Here is an 18,733-nt window from a genome sequence, read left to right as displayed (position 1 = left end):
CTGTGAAAACAGGCAATTTTAAGCTTGACTTAAAACTCAGAAACAGCGACACTCTTGCAAGTGTAAATTATGGAATAAGTAATGTGATCTGGGGAAAGGAAAAAGAGTCCCCATGTCTCTCCCCAGATGATCTTCTGGCCAACAAGTTCTTTTCTGAAATTTCCCATTTAAAAAATTTCTTGTTAAGATGCAAATTCCCTTAGGAGAGATTAGACATTAAGCCTTGTTCACACTAAAATTTAAGTGGCTAGTATCATATTTTTTCCCTGAGAAAAAGTTAATAGCTTATAAGCCCCTGAGCTCAGGAGAATGAAGGAAGGGATGAGAAATAACTACAGAGATGAGGAAAGTGTATCAAAAAAGGGGCTGGTAGCCCCTAAATTATACTTTGTCAGCTTCACAGTTCTGCAGGGTTTGATGTCCCCAGCTGGGCAGGGGCCCAAGGCTAAGCGCGCTGGAATGTGCTGCTCTCTTCCTAGCCTTGATAGTTTTCAGATTTGGTATTAATAAATCCTTTAATGATTTCCTGATGGCATACCATAACAAGTAAGGAAAAAAATCTCTTGTCTATTTCAGAATTTCTAGTGGGATATTCTTAGTTTATTGATTTTTAGGATGTAATTGATTCTGGCCAGTCATTCATTAGTAATGGGCAAATTGATTTAAATATTCAATAACTGTGCTATGCCCAACCATGTATTTACATATGTCTTTATAAGAACCGCCAAGGGTAATTTTACATTTATCTATTCAAGTGCGGGCTAGTGTTGAGTTCAGCACTAAATTACTCATGGCAATTTTTTATTTTAAAGCCAGATTAGGATTCCAAATTGTATGTGTTTGCCAAATACCGAATAATTCAGGTGGTTTTAACCAATTCTCACTGCAAATGCAAGAGTGAGAAAATAAGTGATTGGGAGTAATTAACAAGAAAGTAAATGATGACTTAGAAAGATAGAAGGTCATTCTAATGGCAATGATAAAGTCGATCTGGGCTGATGATTGGCAGAAAGCAAGAAGTGAATAAAAGCAGTTAATGTTATCAAGTTAATGCCATGTTTTGAATACTGTGCTAACTCCTTTACATGCATTCTCTCATTGAATCATTATATAAGACATAGGAAATAGGTGCCACTATCATACTGAGTTCATAATTAGGAAATTTATTGTTGAAAGATGTTGGTCCCATGCCTATTCACAGAGCTAGAAAGTGAAAGGTCATCTAACTTGTCAGATGCTGGTTATCTAACTGCAGAGTCGCCATATAATTTTAGTGCCCAAATGTGAAACTACTTGTTCTACTGAAAGGGATTAAGATAAAAGCAAGAGGAAAGAAAATGCAAAAGATATTCGGCTCTTGGGATATAGATTGCTGGGATTAGAGGTACACACACTGCAGCTTCATCTTCTCTGTGAGACGTTCTTGATATCCAGTCAGAATCAATCTTGTCTCCTCTGGGTTCCCATAGCGCTGTACATGTAAGCTTGTTACCTCATTTTCAGAGGTTGATTTGTTCTTCACCATGAATTTTATATATATATATATATAAAATATATAAAATAATATATATATAAAATTCACAACTTGATTGAGGTATCATGAAGTATAATTGACCTACAATAAACTTCACATATTTAAAATGTACAATTTGATGTTTGACATACATGAATGCCCTTGAGACCATCACTACAATCAAGAAAGTAAACACATTCTTGACTTCCAAAAGTTTGTTTGTACTCCTTTATAATTCCTTCCTTTATCCTTGCAGTAGGGTTCTCCAGAGAAGGAGAACTATTAGGATACACACACACACACACACACACACAAAATTAGCTCACAAGATTATATGATTATGGAGGCTGGGAAGTCCCCAAATCTCCATCTTTCCAGCTGGACACCCAGGAGATTCAATGGTGTAGTTACAGTCCACATCCAAAGGCGTGAGGACATCCAAAGCCAATGTTGTAACTTCTGATTTGAAGGCTGGCCGGCTAGGGACCTAGGAAAAGCCAATTTTTCAGCTCAAGTCCAAAGGCAAGAAAAGACAGATTTCTCACTTCAGGTAGTCAGGCAGAAGTACCCTCTCACTCAGCCTTTTGCTCTATTCAAGTCTTCAATTGACTGGATGAGACCCACCCACATTAGGGCAATCCACTTTACTCAGCCTACTGATCAAATGTTCACCTCATCCAGAAACACCCTCACAGACACACCCAGAATAATGTTTGGCTAAATGTCTGGCATCCTGTTGTCCAGCGAAGTTGACACAAAAAATTAACCACCATACCCCTCCTCTCTTCCCCAGTTCCCAGGCAACTACTGATCTGCTTTCTGTCACCATACATTAGTTTGCATTTTGGGAATTGTATATAAATGAAATCATACAGTATGTACTCTTTTTCCTCTAACTTCTTTCATTCAGCATAATTATTTTGAGTTTCACCCATGCTGTTGAACATATCAAGAGTGCATTCCTTTTTATTGCTAGGTAATTTTCCATTGTATGAATGTAGCAGTTTCTTCATTAGTCTCTTAATGGACATTTGGGTTGTTTCCAGTTTTTAATTATTACAAATAAAGCTGCTATGAATATTCATGTATAAGTCATTGTGTGGGAATATGCTTTTATTTCTAGGAGTGGAATAGGTGAATCCTATAGTAGGTGCTATGGTCTGAATGTACATGTCCCTCCCTTTCCTGCAATTCGTATGTTGAAATCCTCAAGCCCAAGGTGATTGTATTAGGAGACAGGGCCCTTGGGAAGTGGGATTAAGACATTGGGGCAGAGCCCTCGTGAAAGGGGGGCCTTATAAAAGAGGCCCCAGACCTCTCTACCCTTTCCACTGGGTGAAGACATGGCAAGAAGTCACAGTCTATGAGCCAGAAACCAAACCCTCACCAGACACCGAGTCTTCCTTGATCTTTGACTTAACCTTCAGAATTGGGAGAAACAAATTTTTATTGTTTATAAGCTACCTAGATTGTGGTACGTTTGTTATAGCTGTAGGTTTAACTTTGTAAAAAATGGCCAAACTCTTTTCTGAAGTGGATATTCAATTTTACATTCCTACTAGCAGCATATGAGAGTTCCATTTTCTCTGGAACCTTGCCAACACTTGGTATGGCCAGTCTCTAAGTTTATTCATTCTAATATGTGTGTGGTGATAGCTCATGTTAGTTTTAATTTGCATTTTTGTAATGACTAATGATAGCATATTTTCATGTGCTTTTTGTCATTTATATATCTTCTTTGGTGAAAATATCTATTCAAATATTTTGGCCATTTTTATTGGCTGGTTTATTTTACTATTATTGATTTTTGACAGTACACATTCTGGTACAATTATCTTATTAGACATATGATTTTCAAATACTTTCTCACAGCCTATGGCTTCTCTACACATTAACTTAGCAGTTTCTCTTCAAGAGCAGAAGTTTTTGATTTGATGATGTCTCTTATATAAGGATTGTTTTTTTAAATTGATTATAATTTCGTTGGTGTTTCAAATAAATATTTGCTTAACCCAAGATCGTGAAATTTTTCTGTTTTCTTCCAGAAGATTTATATTTTTTAGGTTCTGTGCTCCATTTTGAGTTAACATTTATGCCTGGTACATGTTATGGATCAAAGCTTTTTATTTTGCGTGCTAATATCTTTGTTCCAGTACCAGGGAAAGACTATCGTTTCTCCATTGAATTACCTTTCCACGTGTGTTGAAAATCAGTTGTCCATGTCTGTTTGTGTCTATTTCTGGGTTCCCCATGGTGTTACATTGGCCTATACACCAATGCCACACTGTTTGGGTTACTGTGGCTTTATTGTAAGCAGCTGTGTAGCAAGCAGTGTTAGCTGTAGTTCTGAAAATCTTTTTCCAAACTTTTTGACTAATTTAGGTCCTTTACTTTTCCAATATGAGTTTTTGAACAAGTTTTTAAGTTCTACCAAAAAGTCTACTAGAATTTTAATTAGGATTACACTGGATTATAGATCAACTTGGGGAGAATTGGCATTTGACAATTGTGTCTTCTGATCCATGAACTCAGTATAACATATGTCTTTATTTAGGATTTATTTAATTTTTCTCAGTCATGTCTTACATTTTTCAGTTTATGTCATATCATTTGTTAGATTATCCCCAAGAATTTCATATGTTTTATGCTATTATAAATGGTACCTTTAACAAATGTCAATTTCTGATTATTTGTCATTACTTCTAGGGGTTTATTTATAGATTGTATTGGATTTTTTACATAGGTTATCAGGTTGTCTGTGAATAAAGACAGGGTTACTTTTTCCTTCCCAATTTGGATGCCTTCTCCTCCCTCCTTCTCTCCTTCCCTCCCTCCCTCCCTTCCCTCCCTTCCTTCTTTACTTCCCCTCCCTCCCTTCCCTTCTCTTCCCCTCCCTCCCTCCCTCCCTCCCTTCCCTCTCTCATTCTCTCTCTCTTTCCTTCATTCTTTCCCTCCTTGCTTCTTCTCTTGTTCTCTGTTTCTCTCTTTCCTTCCTTCCCTCCCTTCCTTTCTTTCTTCCTTCTCTTGTTCTCTTTCTCTCTCTGTCTTTCCTTCATTCCTTCCCTCATTCCTTTTTTCCCTCTTTCCTTCTTCTCTTGTTCTCTCTCTCTCCTTTCCTTCCTTCCCTGCCTCCCTCCCTATTTCCTTCCTTCCTTCCCTCCTTCCTTCCTTCCCTCCTTCCTTCCTTCCTTTCCTCCTTCCTTCCTTCCCTCCTTCCTTCCTTCCCTCCTTCCTTCCTTCCCTCCTTCCTTCCTTCCCTCCTTGCTTCCTTCCCTCCTTGCTTCCTTCCCTCTCTTGTTCTCTCTTTTCTCCCTTTCCTTCATTTCTTCCTACATTCCTTCCTTTCTTCCCTCATTCCTTCCTTTCTTCCTCCCCTCCTTCCTTCTTCTCTTGTTCTGTCTTTCTCTCTCTTTCCCTTCCTTCCTTCCTTTTTTCTCTTTCTTTCCTTCATTCCTTCCCTCATCTCATTTTTTCTTCCATTCCTCCTTCCTTCCTTCTTCTCTTGTTCTCTTTCTCTCTTCCTTTCTTTCTTTCCTTCCTTCCCTCCCTCCCTTCTTTTCTCTCTCTGTCTCTCTCTCTTTTATTATTTGCCTTATTGCACTAGTTCGAGTCTCCAGTATAATGTTAGATAGAAATGGTGAGAACGCTATTTTCTGTAATTCTTCAGGTGCCTCTTCCCCCAGCCTTAGCTAGTTCTTTCACATGCATATGTTGATCAGTATTCAGCAGAATGCTCACAGGAGATCGTCTCTAGATACCTAGGGTTAGTGTCTGGTACAGCTCTCACCTCCAGTACTTTGTTCTGAGAACTCCAGCTCTGGTCTTCTCAGGCTCTCGATTCCATCTCCTTGGCTCAAAGATTCTGCTGGATTCTGCATGGGGCCTCCTCTGTACTCTGCTCTCTGTAAACTCCTTCAAGGCAGTAAGTGTGGGCAATTTTGGGGTTTACCTCATTTGTTTCCATCTCTCAGGGATTACTGTCCTTCATTGTCTGATGTACACTGGCTTGCCTGTTGTTTCATATATTGCGTCTTATTTTTATTGTTTCAAAGAGGGGTAAATCTGGCTACTGTTATTTCTTAACCAAGCAGTTATGTGTACATTGATTAGTCAGATAGTGGTCCAATGTTTACAATGAAAAAATAGCAGCTGGTATCTTCCAGGTTCCTGATGCTTGTCTCCCAGAATCAATTACTCACGTTTTCAACTGTTTCTTCTGGAACTTAACTCCGTATTTCTACTTGCGTGTTTCCATTGTTCTTTTGTCTTTCTTTTTTTTTGAGACGAGTCTCACTCTGTCGCTCAGGCTGGAGTGCAGTGGCACGATCTTGGCTCACTGCAAGCTCCGCCTCCTGGGTTGACGCCATTCTCCTGCCTCAGCCTCCCACGTAGCTGGGACTACAGGCGCCCGCAACTACGCCCGGCTAATTTTTTGTATTTTTTAGTAGAGACAGGGTTTCACCGTGTTAGCCAGGATGGTCTCGATCTCCTGACCTCGTGATCCAACTGCCTCAACCTCCCAGAGTGCTGGGATTACAGACATAAGCCACCACACTCAGCCTCTATTCTTCTTTTTAATTTTTCAGTTTTAGCCTTTGGCTTTCTATTTCCCATCCTGCCGGTCACATTCCCATATCTACATACTTCTCCTCCCCACCCCCAATCTTCTAATTTAAGCATGTCATAATTTGGGATTAAATATCAAATAATGTACTCCAGCTTCTGTGACAGAGTGAGACCCCATCTCAAAAAAAAATCAAAGAAGTTTTATAGTAATATAACCCCATAAATACTGTTGTTGAGTTTTGTTATAGGTTGTAGTAAAATTAAAAATTTCGGCGCAGTGGCTCACGCGTGTAATCCCAGCACTTTGGGAGGCCGAGGCGGGCGGATCACGAGGTCAGGAGATCGAGACCATCGTGGGTAACATGGTGAAACCCCATCTCTACTAAAAAAAATACAAAAAATTAGCCAGGCGCTGTGGCGGGCGCCTGTAGTCCCAGCTACTCAGGAGACTGAGGCAGGAGAATGGCCTGAACCTGGGAGCGGAGCTTGCAGTGAGCGGAGATGCGCCACCGCACTCCAGCCTGGGCAAAAGAGTGAGACTCCGTCTCAAAAAAAAAAAAAAAAAATTCATCTTACGTTGTATATATTTCAATTAAATCATTAAGCATATATAATTAAATTCATATATAATATGAATTGATACATAAATATCAGGGCGATATTTCTAACTTAATATTTACTGCCTAAAAACAGTTCTTAGATTTTCAAGGGCAGAGAGCTAATTCACTTTGTTAGGCCCTGGTTCCCAATGAATGGCTAATGAATTCAATTTTATAAATTCATATATATATATATTTAAATATATATAAAATTCATATAAAATTCATATATATATATGAATTTAAAAATCAAAACTGCACAGGCCTCAGATCACCTAGAAAGCATTATAAGAATGTATACATCTGGGTTCTAATCTGGATCTACTCAGTTTGAATCTCTAGGGTGGAACCTTAGAGAATGTATTGTTCAAAACGCCCTGTGAGTCACTCCGATTCAGCTAGCTGTTCTTCTGCAGTTTGGCAATAACAGCCATCAAGTCCATCTCATTTAAGACTCTCATGCTCTACCAACCAAGCTAGCCGGGCATATCAAACACATCTCATTTAAGAAGCAGCACATAGTTGTTGTAACTGTGATAACATCTTCATCATTACTGACCTGTCAGAGCGCACTAAAGTTTTGCTGTCCTGGATTTTTCTCTGACACTACACATCAGTCATAATGCGCTATGATCTCATCTGTCAACCAGCACCAAGCCATTGGCTTGTGTTTTGCCAGCGACGACTGGATTATAATCGAACCTGAACTTGTAGACCTTGGGCATGATATTCACAATGCTGGAGTCACTGAACTGAAATAAGGGTCAATAGTCTCTTTTGAGAAGTCAGTTACAACGACATTGACTCAATAGCTTATGTGCCCCTATTTTTTAGTGACGGTTTGCAAAATTTTTGTTTTTTGTTAAGGGTAGCCTTGAACGCAATGTGCTGTACAAGTTACCATTAGCACCACCTGTCTTTCCATTAGCTGCTGTAGCCTAATTAGATTTATACCATATCAAGAAATATTCAAAGTGTGCAAATGTCAGAGCTTCACCCTATTTAGCCATCCATTGGGAACCAGGGCATAGCAAAGTGAATTAGCTCTCTGCCCTTGAAAATCTAAGAACTGTTTTTAGGCAGTAAGTATTAAGTTAGAAATATCACCCTGAGATATAAACTCCAGGTCCTTCTTGGAAGATGTTGCAACCTTTCCCAGTAATCATCACAAGTGCTAATGCCAGATGCATTATTAACAAAGCATATGCACACGCTGGGAACTTTAGAACAGTAAAATTTGTCTTAATGACCAGGCGGACTCCAATATGTAAGTGACACAGACTGAACAGCTGCGTTGCATAATTCACCTTCATCTTACAGTTTTGAAAACGAACATGTTTGCCTCATAATCTATTGCAGATGTGAAGTAATTCCAACCATTTCAAAGCCCAAGTCTTCCATACAGTTCCTTCTTTATGGGAGTGTACCACACTTCATTAGAGAAAAACAAGTCTAAAATATTTGATTTGCAGAAATACTATAAAATCTCACATATTACATCAATCACACTTTTCAAGACTATATGGAAACTAAGCTTGATAACATCAACCTCTGCTCCTGAAGGAGACTGTTTTGTCATTCAGAGTGCATATTAGGTGCTTCAAAATGATAAAGTTCTAAGAATTCTGTAGAACTAAGCAAACTAACCATTAACTTATTGATTCATGCATTCATTTATCTATCTAATCATTCAAGAACTTTTAAATAAGTACCTTCCACGTGCCAGGCACTAGGATACTGAGAAGTATAATGAAGAAAACATAAAGTAATAGGAAAGAGGGTAACAGGAGGGTTGGGAGGTGTATGCTACTTTAAATAGAAAAGGCCCCTTTGATGAGGCATCATTCTAGCAGAGACCTGAATAAAGTGAGGAAGTAAGTCATAGAAATATCTAGGGACCATGTTCCTGGTAGAGGAAAAAGCAGATGCAAATGTCCTGAGGCAGAAACCTGTTGTAATATTTGAGCAACATCAAAGAGGACAGGAGAATAAAAGGGGTAGGAGATATTAGAATATGGGAAATAATTTGAATGTGAGCTGAAAGCTGAAGAGAGGCTGTTTATAGGTCTTAGGCAGGGGGTAGCATGGTCTGACTTAGGACCATAGAGGATTGCCGTGAGTACTGTGTGGAGTGTTGATTCAGTGGGGCTGGGACAGGGGAGGGGTATATCAGGAGAAATGTAGAGGCAGAAATTTGTAGCTCCTGTGATCCTTATGCCAGTGTTAAAAATCTACAGCAGATCTTCAAAGACAGGTTATATATTATTGATTTGCTGCTACAGCTGTGTTGTCTTCAGAAAAACCCTACATTGCTGTAATTCAGTTGTGCAAGTATTAAAATAAAATACAGCATGTTCTAAAAGCCAGGTTTCCCTGCACTCCTTTAAGAAGGAGGAAGGTTAAAAAACAAATGAAAGTGTCTCTTTTTTTTTCTGCACATGGAGCATAAATCGTTACTTATCTAGAGTGAGTAGGAAGGTATTATTTATAAAGCAGAGTTGTTAAGTGTTATTGCACAGGTTGTCCAATATTTGATTTTATAAGAGATCTTCAAAAAAGTTTTTGGAGGAAGAAAAATAATTCTAAGTTTTGCTGAAAACACAAAAATTATTAAGTACATAATTTTTTTTTTTACCAAATTGTATGAAAACATAAACATCTGTTTTGTAATGCAGATTCACACACCTAATACCCAGAGGTCTGAAATAATAAATTTGGATGTGATCCAAGAATCTCTATTTTTAACCTGATGGATAGAAATGAATGGTCGGCACATACTTCAGACAATTGTCTATGATAGTTTTTCTCAATACTAAGCCTTTGGTAAAGTTTGATAATGTATGTTTAATTAAGATAATGAAGTTTAGGTATTTATATTTCAGGCATTGTAGCACCTATTCAGACTGTACTTTTCTGGAAACTCCTTTCTGCTCTCCTTCTTGTCACATGGTTATTGAGGGACAGTGGTTTCCTGCAATATTATTTTATTTCTGCTTCTTCCTCTCATCCATAGCTAGTGTTGATTGGTCCAAACTGCTGTCTTGACTCAAGCCAGGCCAATCAGAACTGTTCCTTGGAACCAGAAATTCAAGCCTCCTGGTTGAAGCCATCAGATAGAAAATATAAGAGTGTTTTATGGTACATTGGAAAGAACTGATAATCAGTAATAGAAAGGAAGTAGGCTGGGCATGGTGGTCCATGCTTGTAATCCCAATGCTTTGGGAGGCTGAGGTGGGAGAATTGCTTGAGGCCAGGAGTTCGAGACCAGCCTGGGCAACATAGTGAGACCTATGACCAATCAGCTGGTCATGATGGTGTGTACCTGTAGTCCTCAGCTACTCGGGAGGCTGAGGCAAGTGATCCTCAAGTGATCATTTTGAGCTGAGGAGTTCAAGGATGCAGTGAGCCATGATCACACCACTACACTCCATCCTGGGTGACAGAAATTCTTGTCTCTAAACAAACAAACTAACAAACAAACAAACAAACCAATTACATTCTTACTCTGTACTTCAGTATCTGTACTAGTTAGCAATTGTTGTGTAACAAATTACTCCAAAACTTGCTCAGCATGGTGACTGTAGTTAATAATAATGAATTGTTTACTTCAAAGAGATTTTAAATGTTTGCATCACAAAAACAATGATAAGTAGGTGAGATGATGGATATGTTAATTGACTTAATTTAATCATTCCATCATGTATATATATTTCAAAACATCACATTGTATTCCCTAAATATATACAATTACAAAAAACTGTATTAATTTATTATCTCTGATTTCTGTGGGTCAGGAATTCAGACATGGAGTAGTGGTAATGGCTTATCTGTGCTCCATGATGTTTGGCACCTATGCTGGAAGTTTCAAAGTCTGGACACTGGAATTGTCTATATCTAATTCACTCACATGTCTGTGGACTGATGCTGGCAGCTGGCTGAGACCTTAGTTAGCTAGGGTGGTTGGTTGGAGCAACTCACGCAGCCTTTCCATGTGACCTGGGCTTCCTCACAACATGGTGGTGTAGGGTGACAAAACATCAGTGGTTTGCTTGGCACTGAGGGGTTTCCCAGGACATTGGACATTTAGTGCTAAAACTGGAGGAGTCTCTGGCAAACTGAAATGACTTATTTACCCTACATGATGGCTTGGTTCCAATGGCAGTGTACCGAGAGATAAACAGTGTGTAAAATGGAAGTTGTATCTTTTTCTTTAACCTAGTCTTGGAGGTTCAATAGTATCACTTCTGTCATGCTCCATTGGTTGGAACAATCATAAACTCTAGTTTGGATTCAAGGGGATAGAACATATACTCCCCACCCCATGGCAAGACAGATGTCAGTCATGAGATAAGCATGTGGGAGTGAAGAAATATATCATTGTGGCCATTTCTGAAAAAATACAATATGTCATAAAATTTTTCTGTAAATCCCCCTTTTCCTTAGTTCAGATTGGGTTTCTGTCACTTGCAAGCAAAATAGTAATTTAAAAACCCTCACTATTACCAGTTAATAATATTTCAATGATCACTTGAGAGTTTGGGTTGGCATTTATTGATAGTTATGAATATTAAGAAGCCTAATCTAGTCCTGAACTGGTTACTCTATAAGCTAAGGGAAGTAGGCAAGGAAATACCTGCCACCAATGCCAAGGTTTCAGCCAGAAAGAGCCTGTATCTGCCTCAGCATGTGAACAAGTGTATTATGAGGGCGCTAAATTTTGTGCAATATTAATGTTGGCTGAGAAACATGACAAAGGAGCCATTATTAATTTCCTATCATAGGATAAAAAATAAAAAACTTGAGAATGTTCCCACTACTAGAGACTCAGAGTGGTAACCTTTCTGGTTACAATATTTACAAAATTTACCTTTAGGTAAGGATGACTGACTTACTAATAGAATATGTTTGATTATCAGTCATTTAAAAGGGCTAAGCAGGCAGTAGGGGTGAGAGAGGGGGCAGAGTTTTGGATCACAGAGGCCGGAATTTCTCCCAGCTCCCTCCCTCACCAGCTCTTTGTGATACTGACTTGCCCACCGCAGTGCTATTCCCAGGAAAGTCTGTTAGCTTGCCAGAACCTCTACTGAAGGGGAGGTTGGAAAAGGTTTATTATTATTATTATTATTATTAAAGAGAGAGCTGGTGGGAGAAAAGCTTTCAATGGCTTTTTTTTTTTTTTTTTTTTTTTTTGAGACTGAGTCTCGCTCTGTCACCCAGGCTGGAGTGCAGTGGCATGATCTTGGTTCACCGCAACCTTTGCCTCCCGGGTTCAAGTGATTCTCCTGCCTCAGCCTTTTGAGTGGCTGGGATTACAGGCACCCGCCACCATGCCCAGCTAATTTTTGTATTTTCAGTAGAGACAGGGTTTCGCCATGTTGGCTAGGCTGGTCTCGAACTCCTGATCTCAGGTGATCTGCCAGCCTCTGCCTCCCAAACTGTTGAGATTATAGGCGTAAGCTCCTGCGCCCAGCCCCAACTACTCTTCTCTCTATTGTGGGCTTCTTCTACTACCGCTACCATTCCTACCAGTTATTGGGAAAGCAAATCATGATACCCAATGTAATTGTACCTTAAGAAAAGAAAAATTTTAAATGAAATCATAAAAAAGATATTAAGATATGCATTCTTTTTTGTTGTTGTTGTTTTGAGATGGAGTTTCCTTTTGTCTCCCAGGCTGGAGTGCAATAATGCGATCTCAGCTCATTGCAGCCTCTGCCTCCTGGGTTTAAGTGATTCTTCTGCCTCAACCTCCCGAGTAGCTGGGATTACAGGCACCTGCCACCACACCTGGCAAAATTTTTGTATTTTTAGTAGAGACGGGGTTTCACCATTTTGGTCGGGCTGGTCTCGAACTCCTGACCTCAGGTGATCTGCCCTCCTCAGCTTCCCAAAGTGCTGGGATTACAGTTGTGAGCCACCGTGCCCGGCCAAGATACACATTCAAAATGTAAAATACTAAAGAAACATAGAATTTTAAATGATAAATGCTATAGAAATAAGGAAAATATTTTAAAATAACTTTAATCAGGTTTAAAAGTATGGAGTAAAACATTAAAACCAGTTAAAGTAAGAAGAAAAAGAAACATAAAATAGGTCATAACATAAAATAAAAATTAAAGTTGAAAGGCAAGAAGTTACAAAGGGAATTAAAACAGAATAAATTAGAAACAAGATTTTCTAAAACTACATAAATGTGCAAAGGTGTGTTCTCAATAATGAAGAGTAAAATTATAGCTGAAAACATTCTGTGGATACGAGTCTTAAACAAGGTCTTCCTTAGCATGGAATTCCTCTTAATAAAGAGCCCACATTAACTCGCCAGCCATTCATCCCTCTAGCTCGTGTGCCCTCTTCATCTTCATATCCTTGGACTCTGGCACACTGTAGACATAGGTGCTTAATAGTTATAGAAAAAAATGAATAAATGTTCTGTGAATGCCTTTTATTTACAAGACACCTTTTGGGAGATGTTTGCATAAATTAGCTCATTTCAGTCTCATAATAATCCCATGAATTATTTTTACCCTCAGTTTATCAGAGGATGAGTCTTAAAGAAGGTGCGATTCTGCCTAAAATCACAAAAATAGTGTGTTAACTTTCCATCTGAGTACATTTTGGGAGTCACACACACACACACACGCAACACATACACACACAATAGTATTAACAAGTGGGCCTATGGCTATCACCTGTCTCATGAGGATCCCTCATTTTAACTGCACAAAGAACGTCAAATTCTATTAATTCTCAGAAATTATCCAGGGACATACTGCTCTAGTCAGCTACTTCAGACTTGAATTGTCAGAAGACTATAGCAGATGGCTTCTCTATACATGCTAATATAAATGACAAAGCATTTAAACTTTGCTGTTGTACACGAACTAGCTAAACACATGAAAGCCCTTGGTACAACTTCAGAGGCTGCATGAATGCTATTACCGCGTTCATGGGGTATAGAAGGAAAACTGGATTTGACTGAAGCAGAACCAAGGATGAAGGACATTGCCTCACAGTAGAGTGAAGGTGATTGGTCCTTTCCCTCCTCTGGATCAAGGATCAAATGAGACAACAGCTTGGAAGACAGTGTGCAAGAAAGGTGTTGGCTTTGGAGTCAGAAAAAAGTAAAATTGAATCCTATCTCTGCTACTTACTGGCTGTGTGACCATGTCAATTTAATTAAAATTTCTAGCCAAAGACTTAAACTTTCCATTTCCACATGGGGACAATAGAGTACTGCCTATTTCACAGGTTTCCTGTGAGGATCAAGTAGGTTATCGAAAATAGAACGTATAGTTAGCATTCAGTCCACACAAGAGCATAAATAAAACAATACTTTGAAGACACTCCAGGGAAGGAGGACAAGGGAGTGTTTGTGAGTGCTTTTTCACCCCACCTCTGGGTGTACCTGGGGCGTCACGTAACCTCAGCAGACCTCTGGCGACGGATGGGATGAGTTAGGAAGGACGTTATGGTAGCAAGATAGGAGTCCTATTTGCTGATCGTTTCATGTGTCAATCTCTTGTGAAATACTCAATAAGTTCCATGGAGTAATAGACAGTGTTTCATACTTCATCTGATCTCCTGAGGTGCCTCACATGGGGCTTGGCCCTGCACAGGTGCTCAATAGAATTGTTTGAATAATTATCAAGGTATTTTGAATCTCTGGCTTAATTGCCATGTTCTTGAAAGACAACTGAAGCATGGACTAGGCTCTAGTGATCTAGTTCTGGTCCTTCCTTTGCTATCTTTTTAGCGGTGTACATTGGGTAAATCACAGCCTCTCTGGGCCTCAGGTGGCTTATTTTCAAATGGATATGCCAAAAGGGACACTCAACCAGGTATTTTTATTTTGGGAGTGATCATCTATATCTTATACATCTAAGGTTAACATACCCCTGTGTAGGAAAATCATTGCATGGACATGAGGTGGGCTCAAATTTCCCCTTTCCTCTGCACTTCCCCAGTAGCTTCCAGGGCTGTTTTGGTGTCAGAATCCTAGGAGAGAAATGTGTGTCATCTTTACTTCAACTTAATTTCACAGCTGAACCAGTGAGCCTTGAGCTCCCTGTTGTAGCCAACACAGCTTTGCCTTTGGGGCAAGAATGCGCTGTTCGGTGCAACGGTGCAACGATGCTTGCTTGTGGGATCTTCTATCTGTCAGTCAGGCCTTTGACAGGAGTTGGAGAGCCGTCAATTCAAGGTTAAAGTCTCTGGCAAGGACGGGCACCCTGGGATTCGTTTTGGCTGCCTGAAAGAAAATCTTCATTTGTTGGCCATTTTCATCTTATTAGGAGTAGCTTTGGGAGAAAAGAACATATTGTCTGTGTAGAGAAGGATATTTTTCTTCTTGTTTGCCAAGGCAAAATTGTATGTATCTAGTTAATCTAAGAAATGCACAGAGCTATTAAAATGTTTGGAGGTGAACAATCCTTTGAAAATTAAGTTAGCAATATTCATACACAATAAATAGGACTAGTTATCTAAAGGAGAAATCCTCTGTAAAGGTATAAAGAGCTGAATTTTTATTGATTGATCGATTGATTAATTGATTGAGACAAGATCTTGTTCTGTTGCCCAGGCTGGAGTTCAGTGTTGCAGTCATAGCTCACTGCAGCCTCAACCTTCTGGCCCAAGCAATCCTCCTATCTCAGCCTCTGGAGAAGCTGGGACCACAGGCGTGTGCCACTTTTCCTGGCTAATTTTTAAATTTGTTTTTGTAGAGATGGAGTCTCCCTATGCTACCTAGGCTGGTCTCCAACTCCTGCACTCAAGTGTTCCTCTTGCCTCAGCCTCCCGTAAGTTATAAATTAGTAAGTATACTCCTAATACATTACATGTATTTTACTTGGAGAAAGACTTTGAAAAGTTACAAACATATACGTTGCAAAAATGGTAATTGACCCATCATCAGTGAGCCAACAAAATCTGACATGACCAAACTCTGTTGATAAATGGCAACTTATGAGACCTTTGGCCATAGACAACTGGTCTTATCTTCCTAATCATCTGTGTTATATGCCATATTATTTAAAATTTCAACAAAACTAGAAAAAAAGAGTAAGTAATGGCTCTGATTCATAAGAATGGTAATATGATAAATTAGGAAATCCTGCACGTTTTTTAAAAAAATTATTTTTAATCTTTATTTTAAATTTGGGGTACACATGCAGGTTTATTACATGGATATATTGCATAATGTGAGATTTGGGCTTCTAGTGTACCCATCATCCAAATAGTGACCATTGTACCCATTAGATAATTTTTTCAATTCTCACCTGCTCCCAACCTTCCCCCATTGGAGTCCCCAGTGTCTATGGTTTCCATTTTTATGCACCCATTGTTTAGCTTCCACTTATAAGTGAGGACATGTAGTATTTGATTTTCTGTTTCTGAGTTATTTCGTTCAGGATAATGGCCTCTGGCTCCGTCCTTGTTGCTGCAAAGGACATAACTTCATTTTTTATGGCTGCATAGTATTCCATGGTGATATATACCACATTTTCTTTATCCAATCAACTGTTGAGGGACACCTAGGTTGATTATGACTTTCCTATTGTAAACAGGATCCTGAACATTTTGATTCTAGTAGAGTTCATAGAATCAAATGCTGATGACAGATTGTTAACATCCCAAAATCTTATTCATCTTTACCTATTTCCTAAGCAAAGTGAAAAGGAATGGCAATACTTGCATGTTTCTGATATAGGACACTATATTAGGAGATCAGGAACTTCAACTTTTTAGAAAAAGACAGTGTATATTTTTGATGGGGTATCTGGCAATCTAATGAGTCTATAGATACCTTTACCATATAGGAGAAGCTGCACTTGAGAATCAACTAGAATACGTAGTTTAACAAAAAATGAAGCCCAACATCCAGAACAAGAGAAGCAAAATATCTCCTTCTGGAATCTTTCAACAAGTCTCTTGAAGTAACTAAAAAATTCAGACACATTGTTCTGAGTCATGAGAAATAACTCTTATACATCAATGGAAACCTGTCTTACACACTTTTTAAAAAAGAAAGGTTTTTACATTTATTAAGAATAGTATTACTATGTCTGAGGCTGTCTATTCAGATCTGTCATACTTTGGATTTTTTTCAAGAAATAGAAGACTTAAGAAATAATATTAATTTCATAAACTTCAGGATGGTTTCTTCTATGTCTTGCTAGAAATGCAAAAACAAACATAGTGATTTCTCCGTTTGGAGCTTGTCTAGCTGTTCCTTTTCTCTTATATGAGTACATATTCCTGCCTTGTAGATCTAATAGGAAATTTTTGAGACAAAATTTTAATTTTTAGATCAAACATAACTGATAGACTAAGCAAATATCACATAGATCCCAAGTACAAAATAATACAAATATTATGATGATTTTTAAAAATTACTTGCTTAAGCAGCAAATTGGAAGTTTGCATATTCCCAGATAAATTTGAATCTAGCTTAAAAGTCAATGTTGATATTGATAATCAACTTTCACTTGAATGAATATTAGGAAAACTGACAATAGTGTCTCTCTTGGTTTTGCTTAACTGGCATGGAAACTGCCCATAATTGTTTAACACATGCCATTGTCATCTCCCATGAGGTTCTATCCCAGGGATGGTAAATTTCTGACATATGACCCTTTTGTAGTCGTTGCATCAAAGCATTTTTTTCCTGTTAAGCCTAGATGTGACCTGAGAATCTTCTTCAACACACTTGAATCTGCCATTGTTGGCTGATTGGGATTTATATATATATAAAGATGAAACTTATTTGCCCTCTCTGACAAAGCACAAAATGTTCTTGCATTTTTATTTAAGCTGTGGTTACTTGAATATTTAATTATTTACAATATAATTGTGAGCAGTTGGCAGCCTACAAGTTATCCACTTATCCTGTATGAAAGGAAGTAAGATCTTGTTTGCAGATTGCTCCTCGTGGGAAGTATGATGATCAATGCTTAGACACTTTCCATTTTTCAATTTTATGAATGACCTCCTTGCAGAATGCCAATGCAGTGCTTATGTGTTATGGGGTGTCAAATCAATTAGAACAAGTCAGAGAGATTTGTGAACAGACACTAATTTGCTGACATTTCAGTGACTTTTGAAAAATTGACTTAAATTTAACAGCAAGGTCACTAACACAAAATGACTTTTTTTTTATTGTTAAAAGAATAAAATCTGAGTATTGTATAAAAAGTAACTTCAGAAGGTCTAGGATTTTGGAAAACTTTCCCAGGGCTTTTTTGACAGACATAGGTGTTCACAGATAGACATATTTAATTATATCTGTTGTATTTCTCCTCCAGATTTTACAATACTGGGAAAACCACTGGGTCAGGTGTGAAGCCAATGCCTACGTAGAACCTGAAGTTTCATTTCTGCTCAGTTACCTGACTATAAAAATTTTCTCTGGAGTAATATGTGAGGCCCATTTTAAACCTAGATGACTTTTGTATCAGTTCATTCTCATACTGCTATGAAGAACTGCCTGAGGTTGGGTAATTTATTAAGGAAAGATGTTTAATTGACTCACAGTTCCACATTGCTGGAGAGGCCTCAGGAAACTTACCATCATGGTGGAAAGCAAATGAGAAGCAGGCACCTTTTTCACAGGGCAGCAGAACAAGTGAGTGCAAGCAGGAGAAATGCCAGATGTGTATAAAACCATCAGATCTCATGAGACTCACTCATTATGAGAACAGCATGGGGGAAACTGCCCCCATGATTCAATTACCTCCACCTGGTCCCACCCTTGACATGTAGAGAATATGGGGATTGTAATTCAAGGTGCGATTTGGGTCGGGGCACAGAGCCAGATCCTACCAACTTGTGTCTGTTTATTGCTCCGTATTGGAGTCAATGGGTTAATAAAATCATTTCTAGATAAAGTATGTGTAGGAATCAGTGATGGAGAACATGTATGGTCATACCCCATGAGATTGAGATTATATTGCTAAATACCATAATTGAGTCTGATTCTACTAAAATAGCATAAGGTGCCAATCATGTTCAATTTTTCCCCCACTTTCAATGTATGATAATTAAAAAGATAAGATTTAAT

This window comes from Pan paniscus, chromosome 9, assembly GCF_029289425.2.
Source record: "Pan paniscus chromosome 9, NHGRI_mPanPan1-v2.0_pri, whole genome shotgun sequence".
In the NCBI taxonomy this organism is placed as follows: domain Eukaryota; kingdom Metazoa; phylum Chordata; class Mammalia; order Primates; family Hominidae; genus Pan; species Pan paniscus.
This window is presented reverse-complemented; position numbering follows the sequence as displayed.